At 39.0% G+C, this 15,334-nt stretch overlaps 1 protein-coding gene across 2 annotated transcripts in view; it reads left to right on the top strand.

The window, feature by feature from the left end:
* LOC103279257 (SKI/DACH domain-containing protein 1-like) overlaps positions 1 to 15,334 on the top strand; it is a 44,280-nt gene that overhangs the window by 17,480 nt on the left and 11,466 nt on the right. For both annotated transcript variants that reach the window (XR_010007129.1, XR_010007128.1), the window contains exon 3: positions 10,780 to 14,805. The gene's annotated coding sequence lies outside the window, so the exon portion shown is untranslated. The remainder of the gene's footprint in view (positions 1 to 10,779; positions 14,806 to 15,334) is intronic.

The raw sequence follows: 15,334 nt of genomic DNA, 5'->3' as shown, positions 1-15,334 counted from the left end.
AATAGAGTCTGCTTTCCACATCACTTCACTGTGAAGCACCAACCACACATTGAGGTGTTTTCATCAGAATGGCCAAAGCTACTTACTTGCCGCTGCGTACCTAGGAGAAGAGGTCTACAGATACTATGGATTTCTAAAAAAGATAAATGATGGTTCAACCTAAACTAGTGGTTCCCAACCTTTTTTTGACCAGGGACCATTCTCCAACATTAGTACCAAAAGGGTCATGAATCAGTTTTTGGTCAACTTTAGATTTCCCTTTGGTTATTTGGGGTGCTGATTCAGAAAATTGCATTAGATAGACCACATCAGCTCTAATTTTGGATACAGAACATATGCCACCCAGTAGTCACCATCTACTTGTCCACAGAAAACCATATTTAATAATCTAGAGATGATGTGGTCTATCCAATGCAATTTTCTGAATCAGCACCCCAAATAACCTCAGGAACAGGCCTAAAAATTAGAACACAAAAAATTGGTTGGGCTGTGTTATTTGTAGTAGTAATGGCAGGCTGCAGAACATATTTTAGTTCTTGCGGACCACTGGTAGTCTACGGACCACAGGTTGGGAACCACTGACCTAGATCAAATCAAACCCGAACACTTCGTATAACCGACTGCTATACATTGGAGATGACGTAACTCAAGTGAAAATAAAAAACCTCTTGTGAAAGCGGAAGACACTGTCTTCAAAGAAGCCATGGCTCTGAATTTGCAATACTTGAGAAGGGCTACGGATCTTCCAAGATCTCATTCATAGGCTTACCATAAAGCAAAGTCACTTGATTGCAAGAAGCAACAAACCACAGCACATGAGCAATCTTCATTTAATTCAATGCATTTTACTTCTGAGTAAGCATGTCCAGGTGATTAGCCTTTGTTGTAGCAAGGAGATGATATCTTACAGCTGAAGATTTTGTGTGCTCTAGTTAGCCCACATGTACACCTGTGGAAAATGCTTTACATGTAGTTTCAACAAGTCCATCTGCTACCTAAATGACTAAAAGACTGTTGCAGAGGGAAAGAAAGACAGCATCTGGCAATTTGAGTCTGTGGGAGCTAACCTGTGTGGACAATCATACATTTCTACAAAACGTTATTCTCAAAAGGTGGGTATGTGTTGTCTGAGTGTGTGTGTGAGAAAATTAAATGGAAAAACATACAGACTACAATAACTATACAATGGGCATTTCACAAACTAGACACCATACTAGAAGAAATTAGCAGTGACGTAGAATGATTACTGAAAAAGGTCAAGAAAGAAAGCGAAAAGTCACATTTACAGTTGAGTTTTAAGAAAGCAACAATAATGACCACAGGTGATTTGCCTAACTTTAAAGTTGAATGTTGAAGACATTGAAAGGGTTAAAAGATTTTCTGTACTTTGGCTCTGTCATTAATCAGAGCAGAAGCTGCAGTCAAAGCAGAAGAAGGCTAGGACATCAAAGGGCAGCTATGAAAGAACTTCACAAGATCCTGAAAGGTAAGGATATATCATTTAATATGAAAGTTAAAATTGTTCATGTCATCATATTTCCCATTTCTGTGTATGGTTGTGAAAGCAAGACAGTGCTGATAGGGGAAAAATTAACTAATTTGCAATGTGGTGTTGGAGAAGAATTCTACAAATAGCATGAACTACTAAAAAGGTAAATAAATGGATATCAGAACAAATCAAGATCTTAAGTGCCAAGATTATTAAACTTGGGTACATCATGAGAAGGCATAACCTGCATAGAAAAGTTAATAATGTTTGATAAACTAGAAATCAGTAGGAAAAGAGAAAAGTCACATTACCAATAGATAGAGGCAGTCAACGAAATATATGTCTCTGATTTTGTAAGATTTGAGCAGGGTGACTTGGAGGTCTCTTAATCATAGGGTTGCCATGAGTCAAAAGTTTATGGCAAATAATAACACCAACATTTACATGGAACTGGGAGCCTCAGATGGCGCAGTGGGTTAAACCGCTGAGCTGTTGAACTTGCTGAACGAAAGGTCGAAGGTTCGAATCCGGGGAGCAGGCTGAGCTCCCACTGTTAGCTCCAGCTTCTGACAACCTAGCAGTTCGAAAAAATGCAAATGCGAGTAGATCAATAGGTACCACTCTGGCAGGAAGGTAACGGCACTCCATGCAGTCTGCAGTCATGTTGGCCACATGACCTTGGAGGTGTCTTTGGACAATGCTGGCTCTTCAGCAGCTCCAACCCCCAGAGTCGTACACAACTAGACTTAATGTCAGGGGAAAACCCTTACCTTTACCTAATATAGGATCTTTTGAGATTAATACCTTCATGTTTCTCCCTCTTTCTAAACCAGTGGTTCCCAACCTGTGGTCCATGGACCACCAGTGGTTCCCAAGAACTAAAATAGGGTCCCCGGCCTCACTGTTACTACACAGTTGCAAAAAGAGAGACTGGTCTCCCAACATTACCATTGCCTCTTATAGTGCTGAGCCAATGGGAATGTTGGGAGGGGAGAGGCTGACTACCCACAAAAGGTGCCTCAACAATCTTCCTGACTCCTCCTTTCTCCTGAGTGGAGCCGGTCCATGTGGTGCCTGGAAGCAGGGGCACTTTGGTGTCTTTGTTTTTAGGCCTGTTCCTGGGGTTATTTGGAGTGCTGATTCAGAAAATTTCATTGGACAGACTACATCTGCTCCAGATTATTAAATATGATTTTCTGTGGGCAAGCAGATGGCGACTACTGGATGGCATATGCTCTGTATCAGAAACTGATGTGATCTATACAATGCATTTTTCTGAATCAGCACCCTAAATAACCAAATGGAAATCTAAAGTTGACCAAAATCTGATCAGTAACCCTTTTGGTACTAATCTTGGAGAATGGTCATCCCTGGTCAAAAAAAGGTTGGGAACCATTGTTCAAACCATTGAGGTGAAAAGCCAGCATTCAGCACTCTATCTTAGTGGTCAACCAGGTGCCATGAGAAGTCCACAAGCAATGAATGTCAAAAAGTGCGATAGAACTTTAAGGAAATGTCACAGAAGTTCAATGGGAGAACCAAAAAAGCTCTAACATGAAGCAAAGGGAGAGACAGCAACCTTAATCAGCAGGTTTTGAATGAGTGAAACAAGGGAAGCGGTTTTCAGACTTGTGGTCTATTTTATTATTTTACTAGAATCTTGAGATCCATTAAGAGTGATTTGTGGGAACAGGGTTCCTGGAAATTCTGGAATCTTAATCTACATATTTTTTTTTACTAAAACCGAGCTTACAGTTCTTTCCTTTACAATCTATATACATTACAACCCTTGCATCTGTGCAGGATATGGGGTATTTCTGAACTGAGCAAGGAAACAAGAAATCATTGATAAAAGCTAAAGCTAACTATTGAAATGAATGATTTCCACTAGAAATTACCACACTATTGCCTTAGAGGACCTAGAACATTCCTAATGAGGTAGCCTCTTTAGGAATTCGCTTGGGCCTCTAGTGTAACTTCCAGTGAAAACATACCATTGAATCGCCTTCAGGGTCCTAGAACATTCTTTCCGAGGACATATTATGTTGGATTTAGTTAGGTGAAGCCATCAGTACTGGTTCAATGAAGATGAGCACTGTATAAATATGCACTAATTGTCTTTATTTTAACAGCCTAGATAGAGGTAGGATTGGATGTTGGAAGTACATTCGCTACTCCAACTGTTAAGTAACACTATGTAACAAAGTTTGAAAAAAAAAAATCTGTTCCTGGTTTGAAAGTGTCATTTCCTGTCTAATGGTGCGTTGCTTACTTTGAAAGTAGTTGTTCTACTCCAGAAACTTCATTTTTGTGGCTGCTACAAACTATGTTCAATTGGCTGAGACTTGATGAGATATTCATTGAAAACTGTAGCAAAATGTGCTGCAGGATGTCCTGCGAAAACAAAGTTTTGGCAGTTTAATAAACTTTTTCCATGTTTTTATGATAGAACCAATTCGGAAATGACATTTATAATCCAGTAACAAAAATTATGTTACATAGTATCTAGAGCTCCCGGTGGTGCAGTGGGTTAAACTGCTGAGCTGCTGAACTTGCTGACTAAAAGCTCAGCAGTTTAAATCTGTGGAGTAAGGTGAGCTTCCACTGTTAGCCGCAGCTTCTGCCAACCTAGCAGTTCAAAAACATGCAAATGTGAGTACATCAGTAGGTACCACTCTGGTGGGAAGGTAACAGTGCTCCATGCCTTCATGCTGGCCACTTGACCTTGGAGGTGTCTACGGACAACCCTGGCTCTTCAGCTTAGAAATTGAGATGAGCATCAACCCCCAGAGTCGGACACGATTAGACTTAATGTCAGAGGAAAACCTTAACCTTTACCTAAGTGTCATCTAAGATTCTGTGCACTGAGTTCTAGAAGGTAATTATAGTATCCAGATCTTACATTCTGACCACCCACAGAATAAAACAGTTCTGCTCAAAGTGATACTCTTGTCCATAGTGAGTTTCCAGGTAACAAGGAACAACTATTATCAATGCACATAGATATGGAACTGGCACATTGGAGAAAAAACATTCTGGTAACTCACATCAAAGAGCTTAAGAAGTACTTGGAGTAGAAGACAGGGACATGAGATGGGTGATTTTGGGCAAGGGGGAATAACACAACTCTGAGGATACCAAACCATTTATTTTTTTATTTATTTACAGTATTTATATTCCGCCCTTCTCACCCCGAAGGGGACTCAGGGCGGATCACATTATAACACACATAGGGCAAACATTCAATGCCCATAAACACATCAAACAGAGACTGAGAGACACACGCAGAGGCAAGTTAACCTTCTTCTGAGGGGATGTTCAATTCTGGCCACAGGGGGGAGCAGCTGCTTCATCATCCACACTGACGGCACTTCCTCATTCCAGGTCGTAAATTAGTTAATCTTGCCTCCCCACTTTATAAGTGGTACCTTATCTCCTACTTGATAGATGCAACTATCTTTCGGGTTGCTAGGTCAGCAACGAGCAGGGGCTATTTTTTATTTTTAATTGACGGGTGCTCACCCCGCCACGGGCTGGCCTCGAACTCATGACCTCATGGTCAGAGTGATTTAAGGCAGCTGCTCAACAGCTGTGCCACAGCCCGGCCCCTTAACATACTTGCTTGTAGGTTCTGGAAATTATACTCCAATATATGGTAGAAAAGCTAACTCAGAGGGCACGATATACAGAGATTGTCTTCATAAAATACTTAAAGGGAAGATTCATAAGGAACTACACAACTATCATTTAAATGTATGAATAATGCCCAAAGTCGCAGTGGCACAATACATGCCTCAGAGGGTACTCATCCTCACTGGCTAAATAATAAATTGTTTTGTTTCCCTGAATGTTGAAACCTCATTAACATAAAGATGAGGAGACTGGGAATTGCCATGTCTTCAGTTCAAATATCACATTTGGACCATGAATTTACTCACTAGTCAGCAACTAGTGGTGATGTAGCATTCTAGAGCATGGGAATATTACTTTTTTGAAATACAAGTCCTAGAATCCCCTGTGACTTCACAGACACAGTGTGTCAGTGGAGCAAGGCATCTGCTCTGAATTTTAATCTGAACTGTAAATGAACCATCCAGGGTGTTTATTCTTTATGCTGGTGGGAAGAATTAGTACCTTGGATATGGATAGGTCCTTTAAAGGTTGTACTAAAACAGAATATCTTGCTGAGGTCAAAACCACTAGCTGCTACTGTTGCCAGATCCAAAAAATTGTGCTTTTTAAAATAAAACTTTTCTAAGCCATGCATCATACTCATATGCTGATAAGATGCTGGCATTTTGGGCAGCAAAAAATGGAAATAGAGAAGCTACAGCTGAGGCCAATTTTAAAATAGGATAGAGAGAATGGCTGTCACATTGAGAAGGGGGCAAGTTTGTTTTCTGCTGCTCTAGAGGCTAGGATATGGGGCAGTGGATTCAAATTGCAGAAAAAGCAATTCATGCTGAGATGGACACTTCTTGACCATGTGCCAAATGATGACATCCATCAAAGACTAGGAATGAAAGCAACTAACAAGAAAATGAAGGAAGCAAGACCACGGTAGCACGGCCATATCGTGAGAAGAGAACCAACATCAGTAGCACAAACAGCATTACATTTGGAGATTTCAGGACAACAATCAAGTTGATGGCCAAAGAAAAGATGGTTGGACACCATCAATGAAGACATGTGTGCTGCCAACCTGAGAATGCCTAAAGCAAAGACTTGTGGAATTGACAGTCACCATGCTAACCCCTCCATGAAAAAATAGCTTAGAAAGAAGGAAGAGGAGGATGGCATCTGTTAGGATGCTTTGTGTGTTCTCAAATGTTGTGAAGGGGATTGGACTGGGTGGCCCTTGTCATATCTTCCAACTCTATAATTCTCTGAGAGGCAAGAGTGATGCATCATGTGGGTTGTTCCATGCCCTAGCTAACTTGCTGCCCCCAAGAGTGAAGGAAGGTGCCATTCCATTGTCAGTACTGAAGAAAAGTTCGATTACAGTTTCAGTTGCCAGGTTAATCAGCCTTCTATAGCAACAAGAAGGGGGTTACCATCCCTGTTCTTCGCAAAGTACTGTGGTCTGATTCTGGCTATAGGATAGAAATATTTGCTTAATCCTCTTCTTGTCTGTACCAGCTTTTTCAATTCCCAGTTGTCCTAAGAGTTGTTTCTTCCTCTTTCTATAGAAGGAGATAGAAACACACATACAAATACACACTGTGCTTATCTTTTGAACTGTACTAGGGAAAAGCAGTCTGGGAGGCAGTGAGGTATGGGGCAGGATTTCAACAAACTGTGGACACGATTTCTTAAAAAATATCTCATATACAGAGCTTTGAAAAATTACATTTGTATAGTAAAACTTTTGAGCTCTGCTGGAGTCTAAGACCCCTATTTGTATATAATGCAATCAGCCTTCCATGTGCATGGATTCTGCCTTCATCAACAAAGTCCCAAAAAGGGTTGTTGTGTGTTTTCAATGCTGTATGGCCATGTTCCAGAAGTATTCTCTCCTGACATTTTGCCCACATCTATGGCAGGCATCCTCAGAGGTTGTGAGGTATATGTACCTCACAACCTCTGAGGATGCCTACCATAGATGTATAGCTCTGAGGATGCCTGCCATAGGTGTGGGTGAAACATCAGGAGAGAATACTTCTGGAACATGGCCATACAGCTATCACACAACAACCCTGTGATTCCGGCCATGAAAGCCTTTGACAACACAAAGTCCCAAAAAACATACCTTGACTTTGCTATTTTATTTAATGAAACCATTTTACTAAACCATTGCATATAACAGGACTTGAGCACCTACTGGTTTTGGTTTTTATGGAATCCTGGAATCAAACCCTAGCAGATACCACTGTATCTTATGAGGTGCTTTGGTAAGCTCCTATCTCTCAGCTTTGTTTTTCTTTAGTATAGGAGTCATCGACGTTTGCTTCTTGGGAGGAGAGCAATGGCCAATCTCGATAAAATAGTGAAGAGTAGAGATATCACACAGGGAACGAAGGTCTGCATAGTTAAAGCAATAGTATTCCCCGTAGTAACTTATGGATGTGAGAGATGGACCATAAGGAAGGTTGAGCGAAGGAAGATAGATGCTTTTGAACTGTGGTGTTGGAGGAAAATTCTGAGAGTGCCTTGGAAGGCAAGAAGATCCAACCAGTCCATATTCTAGGAAATAATGCCCGGCTGCTCACTGGAGGGAAGGATATTAGAAGCAAAGATGAAATACTTTGGCCACATCATGAGAAGTCAGGAAAGCTTGGATAAGAGAATGATGCTGGGGAAAAAGGAAGGAAAAAGGAAGAGGGGCCGACCAAGGGCAAGGTGGATGGATGGTATCCTTGAAGTGACTGGATTGACCTTGATGGAGCTGGGAGTGGCCATAGTGACAGGGAGCTCTGGTGTGGGCTGGTCCATGAGATGATGAAGATCAGAAGTGACTGAATGAATAAACAACAGCAGCAACAACAACAACAGGAGTCATAGCAATCTACTTTCCATGGATGTTAAACGGATATGTCTCTTTTGCTATTACTTTAACCAGGAATTTATTTGAATTTATACAACTGATTTTTTATAATAATGTACATGTACCAGGTTATTATTTGCAAGAACAATACATTCCATTGAATTAAAATATGTTTGAAAGCTCCAACCTAATTCAAAGCTCTCTTGCAATCACGTTTCTAGAGGAAATGGGTGTTGTTTTAACCAACCAACCACAACCAAACTTGGGCTTTTTACTAAAATAAATCAAATGGTGAATTTCTCCAGCCTATGCCAGAGGACTACACTTTCCCAGGTCACTCTTTTCTAAATCAATGTCTCTTATGTACTTAATTACATTCTGCTTTGAAGCATCTTGAAAAACCAAGAGGACAGAACAGTGAACCATCAAGTATTAACCTCTCTGCACCAAACCTTCAAACCTAACCACAAGCTATGTTAAATATTATACAAAGGGAGATGGTTTCCAATTTCATGCACAAAAAGTCACGGAAAACGATTCATCAAATGCAAGTCACGCCGCCCACTTCTCACCCCCCAAATTAAAGTCTTGGGAGCTGAAACCATCCCAAAGATTTCATGAGTAAACCTCACTGAGGTGAACCGGAGTTGCGCCAGAACACTGTTCTCCGGATGATGTCTCACTAAATGAGCCTCTTTCTTCTCAATGCATTTTATAGCTTTGTTTATTAATCGTAAATTGGCTACATGGATGGGAAGTGGATTATTACAGAATTTAATTCTGGAGAAGCTGCAGCTCTCCTGCAGAATGACTTTCTAGGGCCACTGAATAATTGCATCCCTGAGTCGTGGTGTGTGTGTGTGTGTGTGTGTGTGTGTGTGTGTGTATGTATGTATGTATGTATGTATGTATGTATGTATATGTGTGTGTGTGTGTGTGTGTGTGTGTGTGTATGTGTATATATATATATATATATATATATATATATATATATATATATATATATATAACATCATTTAATAAATATCAGAGTGATTACTAGGGAGGAAGAATGTGGGTTCTGGTGATTTACGAAAGTGGGGAAGGAGGCCTGGGAAAAAGAAGAGGGGGCAGATTCCTCGATTTTAATGTGTGTCAAAGTGTCAATGATAAATTAGATAAAAGCAAGTTAAAACAGTGAGCTGTGGAGGGGGGCCAAGGGGAGGAACACTTGAAACTCCTTAATCTAGGATCTGTTGTGGAGGGGAGTGGTAGCCTAGAAGGGGGTTGAAGGATTAGCCCTCCTTAAAAGTCTTCATTTATAATGTTTACATATAGTCAGCAGAGAAGAATGAACAATGATTTTCAGGCTGGGCACAGAGAGGGGGGTGTTGCCCCCCCCCCCTTTAACTCTTTGGTTTATCAGTCTCTGAAGTGCCTGAAAGGAAGGTCCTTTCCCTTGAAAAAGTTATTTTCCTTTCTTGGTGAGGAGGGAACACAAAACAGAACTTCTAACCACAACAATCAGCTTGGAATTTTAACTCCAGCTGCCAAAGGTAGTGCTGTGAAGATCTCAGTGCCATTAACATCTGCATGTTAATAGCTCAATGGATCTAGTTTAGGCAAATTGCTGGGGGCTTACCTTAAATGGGGCCATATGGAAATAAAGGGGGGCATTGAGAAATGTTCTCCCCCTGAAGCAAATCTGAAACAGCAAGCAGACAAAAGTTAATCTCTTTGCAAAAGTCTCCTTTGAAGAAGAATCCTAGAGAAATTTGGGATGTGTTGTTATCAATCATTCTTTTCCATTTTAATTTATCTTTCTTTTCTCTCCTTTTTACATTTAAATTACCATCTTTAAAAATAAATGTTTGCCTGCTAGAACATACAGTCCAGCATTAATCATCACAAACCAAAACAAGTTTGAAATCGAGTGTAAATTGTAATCTGGTAGATCAATCAATATATTAATTATCGCAAACTATTTTGTTATAATAATTCTTTGGTTCTCAAAGCTTTTGTGATATACCAAATTACCATGGCTATCCATCTAGAGTCTGAGTGCAGATAAACACAAATAGTCCACAAAACTGTCCTCAATACTATTAAAATTATAAAGAAATACCCAATATTGTTATTCAATATTTTTAGAATTTTCTCATAAATTTCTTTCCAATATTTTATAGCTTTCTTACATAACCACCGCATATGGTAAAATGTCCCAGTGCTCTCTTCGCATTTCCAGCATTTATCTTTAGTATTTTGATAGTATTTTGAAAGTTTTTTAGGTTTTAGGTACATATTGTACTAATCGTATTGTACTAATTTTCCTTTAAATTGTATGAATATGTATATTTCAATTTTGTATTCCATTTTTTCCCACTCTTCTAGCCTTATTTTGTGCCCTATGTTTGCAGCCCATTTGACCATACAATATTTGATCTGTTCTTGTTCTGTTGACCATTCCAAAAGTTTTTGGTATATTTTCGTGATTAATTCTTTTCTGTAGCCATTATTTTTCCCCAGAATTTATCTTTCTCCATGAATCCCATTTTTTTTGTTTTTGTTATAAGTAAAGGTAAAGGTTTTCCCTGACATTAAGTCTAATCGTGTCCGAATCTGGGAGTTGGTGCTCATCTCCATTTCTCAGCTGGAGAGCCGGTGTTGTCTGTAGACACCTCCTAGGTCATGTGGCCGGCATGACTGCATGGATCTTTGTTATAACTTTCTCTTATTTGTCTGTATTGAAACGAGAATATATTTTGATCAATTTCTCTAATTTCCTGCTGTGTTTTAAGTGTCACTTTTTGTTTTGGTTTTTTAACAGGTGTTTGCATGTGAGAGAAGAACGACGATAAATTACTTCATTATTTAGTAATGGCAGCCAGAATAATATACGCCCAAAAATGGAAATCAATAGAATTATCAACAATGGACCAATGGATATTAAAAGTGACAGAAATTATGAAAATTGATATACTAACGCAGGCAAGTACCCAGGATACACAGAAAAAATGCAACAGATTGGTTTGCATTGATATACTTTATGAAAGAAGAAAAAATGAACTTGATAGAAGAGATCACTTATTGCAACTTTGTTCCTCAGGGAAGAGACGTGAAGAGGGAATAGTGGTAAAACAATAATTGGAAAAGATGATAATATAAACATCCATGGAGAAGACTGGAAGTCAGTTCAATTTTTTCTTTTTCCTTCGCTCTTTTTTAAAAATTTCCTTTTTTCTCACATTTTTTCCAGATTTACTGTTCCACTTTTTGAGTAAACCCAATCTTTTCTCCCCTTACCTGATTTTAATCATGTCAAAAATACTTTATTTTTTATTTTTTAAATCCCCCAAATTAAAAGGCACATACAAAGATGTAAACATAAAAAAGCAAAAGCACCAATGAACCTGATCAGAAATCACTTTTGAGAAAACTCCATGTATATGCGCCTTCAAATTACCTGTCAGCTTCTCCATAAATTTCATAGGCTTTTCTTGGGCAAGGAATACTAACCAGAGTTGACGCTATTTCAAATGGGATCTAGTAACTTTTGGGTATTTAGGACAGCTCTAAGAAACCCCTACTGTTACTAAATATAACTTGAAACAAGAATTAGTGCCACTAATACAGAAGGGCTGAGAAGTAGCTATATTAGATTAATAATAGGTCATGCCAATTAATTAGGTCATGCCAATGCATGTTTTTCTAAAGCAGACTCTCTAGAAAGAGTTCAATAGGGCTTACTCACAAGGAAGTATACATAGATGTGTGAGCCACATCCTATACATACCTAAATCAACTAAAAAGAAAACACTAAAGAACTCTGCAACCTGATAATCATACCAAAAGAGTCCCAACTCCTAAAATCACTTCTACTGCTTTTTTTTCTGTGTCAGAAGCAACTTGAGAAACTACAAGTTGCTTCTGGTGTGAGAGGATTGGTTGTCTGCAAGGACATTGCCCAGGGGATGCCCGGATGTTTGATGTTTTGTCATTTTTGTGGGAGGCTTCTCTCATGTCCCCACATGGGGAGCTGGAGCTGACAGAGGGAGCTCACCTGCTCTCTCCGGATTTGAACCGCTGGCCTGTCGGTCAGCAGTCCTTTTGGCATAAAGGGCTCCACTTCTATTGCTAAGTCCTTCAAAAGCAAGTCCCACTACTTTCAAAAAACAGAATTCTAAGTAAGGGATACTTCCACACTTGCCTTTGATTTTTCATGGAGACTTGGCATGGGCTTTTTATTTAGGAAGCTGTTCTTCACAAATATTTGTACTCTCTTATATTTTTAAAAAAATATTTAATCATGTTTGTTTGTTGAAAGATTAAAATTAGTCATTTTAAATGACTAAGGGCCTTCTCACGCCACTCTTTTATGTCTTAAAATTTGCTCCAACTACCATGAGGATAGCTGATTTCTGATGCTCTCTGTTGCCCCCTTGCTGCATTTGTGCTTTTAAGAACTTTAACAGCATCATCTGATTCTGCATGTTTATTTTGTTTGCATTGATAACATAATTACCGACCTTTGTACCCTGCTTCTTAAGTAGATTGGTTCATCTATTTTTTTTAAAGTAAGAATAGTGCTATGATGCCAAAATTGTATGGCAGTAAGCCCGCTGCTGGTAACGGCCACCCACTTAACACGACTCGGTATCTGTGTTTGGGTTTCGCTATTTGCGGCCCGGATCTCACTACCTGTGGCTGTTTTAAATTGCTATATTTCATTTGGAACGTGAAACCTCCATTCAAGGCTCATGCTGTACCAGTGAACTGCAGCCATTCCCTGTACTCTGTAATTTCCTTTTTAAATGAGGGTGAGTAGAAAGATTATTGCAAAGAAAACAGTACACTTTGATCTGCTCTAGGAAAGTATTTTATATTATCTACCAAGGGTAAAATGCTCAGGATCAATTGGCACATATTAGTTATGTTTTAACTAGCTACATCTCCTATGAATTCTTCCTTGGCTTTGTAAATTAAAAACATACAATTCAGTGGACTATGGGGAGTTTGAGGGGGAAAAGATAATGCTAAACTAAAATTGGCCTACTTTTAAGAATGTTCAAGTAGTTTCATGGCTGAGTGAGGATTTGAGCCTGGGAATCAGGGGCAAGGGAAGAATAATGAAGGGAGGAAAAGAGAAGTCTAGGGTGTTGTTTTAAACATTGAGGCCAAAAAGCCATTAAAAGGTCTCCTGCATTTATTATGGAGACTGGCAATGATATTGCAGAGAACAGAGTACTGTAGTCTGTTCAAAACTGTAGTCTTTATAGTGTATTCACTGAATCATGATGATTAAATATGTGTTTTCTAGCTATGCTGTGCCAATTTAGTATCTGTCATTAGAAAGAAACTCAGGGTTGTCATTAAGTCCAAATGAAACAATTTTATTTGCTAGTATCTTCTATGATAGCAATTACATCTTTGGATCCTCTCTTTAAAGTCTTAAAGAAATATAGTCATCTTAAGATCAGCAATAGGACTTAATTCATATTAAGCTATATGTTTATTAGGACCATCTAGTTTGTAATTAGTTAATTAATTTTATTTAGATGTTTAAATTATTCAATGCATAAAGTTATTTAATAATAATAATAATAGCTTCCTTTGATCTGTCATCCTTTTATCTCTTTTGCATAACTCTTCAGAGTGTTGTTTCCATAATGTTTTATTTTGTCCTGACCGCATAATGTGTTCACCAGTTGCTCCTTTAGTCTCCCAAATCTTGGTTTGAATTTTCCTTTGATTTCTTGGATCTTGTGTGAGAGATCAGCACTTCCAGCCTATTTGCTGTGTTCTTCTATTTCTTTGCATGTACTGTATTACTGTAATGGATTTCTTTGTTCCCACATAAAAGGTGCTAGACAATCGAAACTGGTATTTTGACCCTATTTCTATCACTTTTTATTTTTACTTATCACCTCTCTTTGATTAATAGTTTCACCAGTCATCCAGTGGAGTTTTTTTTCTTTACAGCTACACATGGAAAGTTGTTTGTTGTTGATGTTGTTGTTGTTGTTGTTTGCATTCTTCCCCCATAGTGTCCCTGATTTTGGTCCACAGTTAGTCTGGTTTGAAATTAATTACATCTAGCAGTCATGCCGGCCACATGACCTTGGAAGCGTCTACGGACAACGTCGGCTCTGCGGCTTAGAAATGGAGATGAGCACCAACCCCCAGAGTCGGTCACGACTGGACTTATCGTCAGGGGAAAACCTTTACCTTTATCTAGCAATGTAAAATTTTTCCAATCTGTAAATTCTATAGGAATTCCCCTTTACATTTTATTTTGACATTATGACTGACTTAATGTTCTTTCATTTCAGTCTAATTTTTCATATCGGTGGTCCATGTCCTGTGCCACACTCTCTCTCTGCTCTCTCTCTGCTCTTGTTTTCACAGAAAGCATTGAGTTTCTCCATCTTCGGAGTCCAATTTGCTCTCTATATCAACCATCTGGTGATGTCCATCTATACCGTCCTCTATTTAATTGCCTGAAGAATATGTTTGCAATTATCAAACTGGCGACTTTGAAAAAATTCAGCACAGCACTCTCCTGATTCATTTCTTTGCTTTTCTCCTGTAGAGTGTTTCAACCTGTGGAGTATGTCTTCCATCATGATTTCTTAATTCATACTAGGTTTCTTTCATCATAGGTATTTTCAAGAGAAAAGACATTCAGAAGGCTAGTTTAAGTATGCAGCATTTTACCAGATGCAAAAGTACTGAGGATTCTTGAGAAATGCAGTGTTCTCTCCCGAAGGGCAGTTCTACAATGACAAGAAAAGTAGGCATCTCGATCCAGCAAAGCTGCCTTTTCCTCCTCCCAGTGTCATCGCAAGTCATCCAAGTAAGGCCAATGTAGATAGAGTAGAAAGCACTTTTTGGTGAGTTTGGCTTCTCATCACAGATGATAGTCTCATAAGGTCTCTCTAATCTCAGTGTATCACAGCAAAGTTGCTTAACAATAATATACCGCAGAACTTTTTCAGTATTCAGTGCTCTTTCAACTCTCTCTTCCAGGTGTTCCAGGAATATTAAGTCTGTGGGAGAGTGTTGCATTTTGGTCTTTGCTTTAAAAATGTTGTATGTTCAAGTCCTTCTGCCTCTGCTACTCTATGCTCCATGAATGGAGCATGCCATCTAACAATTCCTAAATCATTGCATTGGGACTATAGTACCAAATGAGCAAAAACAAGTCTTACACTGTTTTTCATTCATTATAATGTCTTAGTCTAAAGGTGGGGATTTTTTTTTATTAGGCTGAGGGTCAAATTCCAAATTCAGAAAGGTCAGGATGGTCTATATTCTAGCAGTAAATTAGGTCAAGGGTGTGTAAAACACACCTGAGTTTCACACAACAGCTATCCTACCTAGTT

This window comes from Anolis carolinensis, chromosome 6 (genome assembly GCF_035594765.1).
Source record: "Anolis carolinensis isolate JA03-04 chromosome 6, rAnoCar3.1.pri, whole genome shotgun sequence".
NCBI lineage: Eukaryota > Metazoa > Chordata > Lepidosauria > Squamata > Dactyloidae > Anolis > Anolis carolinensis.
Note: the sequence above shows the minus strand (reverse complement) of the source record. Positions and strands in the feature narration are given on the sequence as shown.